The sequence below is a fragment of the Balaenoptera borealis genome, assembly GCF_965194805.1.
Source record: "Balaenoptera borealis genome assembly, chromosome: 1".
Lineage (NCBI taxonomy): Eukaryota > Metazoa > Chordata > Mammalia > Artiodactyla > Balaenopteridae > Balaenoptera > Balaenoptera borealis.
In genome coordinates, this window is record NC_138860.1 from 159,340,088 (window position 1) to 159,343,906 (window position 3,819).

Genomic DNA, 3,819 nt, shown 5'->3' on the forward strand with positions numbered 1-3,819 from the left:
ATGATCCCATAGGGACAGTCACTATTCCTTTAGTCATTGGTGATCCCGTGTCCTGTTTGGATGACCCACTCGTCGTATGAAGAGAGGACCACGTTAATGGAAAGAGCACGAGCTTCACCCACGTGCTGAGCTGGGCAAGACTCTCACTTCCACCACTTGCAGTTGTGTGACCTCTGAGTGTGTTTCCTCACCAGTAACATGAGATTACAGTCCTTTCCTCCCAGGATGGCTGAGAGTATCAATGAGGGAATACTCAGAGAGAGCCTGGCACAATGCTTAGCCCACAGGAGATACTCAACATTACAGAAAACTCCATCGGCCTGATTCTGGTCTTCCAGAAGTTTCCACATCAAGGCAGGTGACCTTCACAATTTCAAAGTATGCTAAGCCCAGAGAGACAGCAGACTATCAGTTTAGCTCATGAAAGGCCAAATGTTTTCAAGCGCAACAGAACTGGGATAAGTGAATATAATTATGGTGGGTGAGTCCTCCCAGCAGCAGGGGGTGATGGCGGGGTCCGGGCTGAGATGCTGTGATTGCTTGGCCCGTTTGTAAAACACAGGCATGAGCAGGTCGGCCCTGGGGAAGTCTGCTTGAGGTGAAGGGAGAGCAGCCATGGGAGCATTAGAGGGGACGGGAGGCAACTCAGCAAACTCGGGGGAGATGTGGACGTGGAAGACGTCCATCTCTGGCACCCCAGGCAGCTGGCAGAGCTCTCAGCGGGGGTGTCAAAGAGAGCCAGTGCTCAGGGTTGTTTGGGGAAGAGAAGAGGGCACTACCAGACAGCCACGTGTGCTGCAGAGATGCCCTCACCCTGGGTTAGGCGTGGGACACAAAAATGGGGCCAGTGGTAGGGCTGGGAGATGCTTTCAGTCCTCAGGAAGGAGGCAAACGAACAACGCACCAAGTGCTGTGAAAGGAAATATGCAAAGAGCATTACAGATCCCAGATCAGAGCACCTGACCCTGCCGGGGCAGGCAGGACACTGGGGTGGCCACACCGCTGGCTGCACTGCTTTCTAGCTGTGCCACCTGGACAAGTCCTCTCCATTCCGAGCCTGGGATTCCGTGGGAAAGTCACACTCAGAGTTGGGGGGAGTTTGACCAGCACCACCTCCTGAGCCTCCAACGTTTCAGGTGGTGGCCGCAGAGAATGTGCTGGACGAGAACCGAGTCGGACCCTCCTGACTGGCAGTGGGAAAGGACCAGGGAGGGGGCTCCAGGGTTTCTCTGGGAGGGATGCAGAAACAGTTCATCCTCACACCCATCAGTCAGTGGTCAGCAGAGATCCATCTACAAAGCACCCGCCCTGCCAGGCACTGCCAGGCAGGAAGGGGCAGCGGGTCGTCAGCCACCAGCAGTCGCCCGCACCCAGGGTGCGGGCACAAGGGGGAGACGGCCCAGGAGGCAGTCTTTTTGGAACGGAGCTTTCATTAGCCACATTTCTTCAGGCATATTATGTTTTCCAAAAGCACTTCTCGCCCATCTGGATTCTTGTGAACTCCCTCATGACCCAGACAGATGAATGCTTTTATCCCTATTTTTCAGTTTGGGAACCAGGGCCAGAGAAGCTAAGGGACTTGCCTAGCATCACACAGCTTTTCAGTGGCAGAGGTAAAGCTACAACCCTAAGCTTCTCGTAATGTAAGTGAAAGCATCTTTTAAACAGTGAAGCGTGACACCGCAGGGCGGTTTCTAGTTAGCTCTTAATGGAGGCTGGGGTGGGTCCTGAGCCTCCCTGCTCTCCCCGCATGCCTGGGAGTCGCTGGGCTGCAGGGGGGCACTGGGGTGGTCGGAGTCCTGATGCAGAAGCTACACAGGGTTAGGGAACTCTACTCCAGGAGCGGGATCTGAATTCCAAAGGGCTTTGGAACATTGGTGAGGGAAGGCCATCAGGGCAGGAGGGGATGTTTTGGTAGAACAGACTCAAGACCTCAAACAACAGAAGGGGTAAACAGAAGAGCTTCTGTATAACAGATTCACTTTGCTGTACACCTGAAACTAACACAACATTGTAAATCAACTACACTCCAATAAAAAAATTTTTTTTTTAAAAAGAAGCACTTCCGAGGGAGATGTGAGCCTCATTCTGGACCATAAAGTGGCTCCGGGTCCTCGGTGTGGGGGAGGGCCCTGGGGGTGCCCAGGATAGAGGAGTGAGCAGGCCCTGGGGGCAGCAGTGTGACCCTAAGAGGCTAGCTTCCCCTCTTTGGCTCTCAGCTCGTCAGTTGAGGGGCTGACGAGTCCCTCAACGGAGGGGCTTGCAGTCCCCGGTCTCCAGGGCTGTGTGGCTCTGGCACTCTGTTTCTGTGTGGCCTTGAAGATCCCGAGGCTCAGAGACCTGACTCAGGTGCTCAGGACCAGAATGACCCGTGTATCCTCCTTACAGAGAGAGCCCTGCGGAAGGCTGGGAGAGGGACACCCGGCCTCCGGGAATCACTGTGCTGGGCGGCAGCCCCCTGCGCGCACCTCACACTCGCCCAGACATTGGGCAGCTCCCTCGGTGACTCCGTGAAGCCGACGTCGCCTTCAGAGGTGAGGGCGAGGCTCCACAGCCAGCTCAGCCTCGCCCCTCCCAGTGCTCCTGAGAAGGGCGGGGTGTGGGGTGGACAGATCTGATAGGAAAGCCCCCCAGCCCCTGGCTTCCTAGCTTGGGGTAGGTCACCTCTCTCAGCCTCGGCTCCTTATCCGTGAAGGGACGCCCATCATGAGGGGGGGCTGCCTTGAGGATTAGACGGTTAAACGCGTAGAAATGGAGCTCCCTGCGGCCCCGGAGTCTCCACTCTGGGCTCCGGCTGTGTCCTCTGCTCGTCCCCATCGCACAGTCTCTCACCGTCCGTGGTAGAGGAATCCGAATTCGGGACTGGCTTCTGTACCACGGATCCAGGCCCCGCTAGCTTTGGGGGACGCGCAGGCCGCCCCAGGAAGCAGGTCTGCGTGTGCACAGATCCACGTGGCTCGGGCCTCCCCAGCACGGAGGGCCGGGGCGAGGGGGGGCGGTGGGGAGGGAAGGGGAGCAGAGTCGGGAACCGCAGGCCCGCCCAGCAGAGCCCACCGCCCCCTCGAGGGCAGGCCCCTCCCCCAGCTGGCCGCCGCGGGGCCGCGGGCCATACCAGGGCCCACGCGCGGGCGGGCGCACAGGGCAGCATTGTCTGCAGCGCCGGGCACCCTCTCGTTTGCATAGCCACGTGAAGAATGCGAGGGAGGGAGCGGGCGGGGCTGTCCCTGCGGAGGGGGTCTGGGTCGGGGGTGCAAGGAGGCCAGGGTCTGAGGCGGGACCCTGCCTTCCCCCAGTGCAGTCCGGCAAAGGGCGCGTGGGCTGCTGGGGTTGGAGGGGGCGCCGGGGGGCTGGCGGGAGCGGGGTTGTGACATTCCCCTGTACCCACGCCTGGCGAGCCGAACTGAACGTGAGGGGATTGCTAATGAGGTCGAGGAGAGTTAAACATTCCCCTGCTCCAGGGGGCTGAGCTGGGACGGGAGAGAGGAGGGGAGGTGGGGCGCTAGGAGGGGGCAGCCTGAACCCCGGGAATGTGCAGAGGCCACTGCTCCCCACCAGGCTGTTCTGGAGCCAGGGGCTCAGGGGCCTGTGCCTCAGGCCCCAGCAGGAGCTGCTAAGCCAGCCAGCAAGGGGATTAAAGGGGCTGAACAGTCTGCCTTCCTTCAGGCTGATCCCTGAAGGTTGGTGCTGTCTCCCACCTCCCTGCCAGGCTCCTTGCTGGCTGGTGGCCAGCCCTGTCCCAGCCTTCATGGGGTCCCTCTTCTGCCCCCCTCAGATCTCAAACAGATCCCATGCTGAGTCTGGCCTCCGCTGTTTTTGATA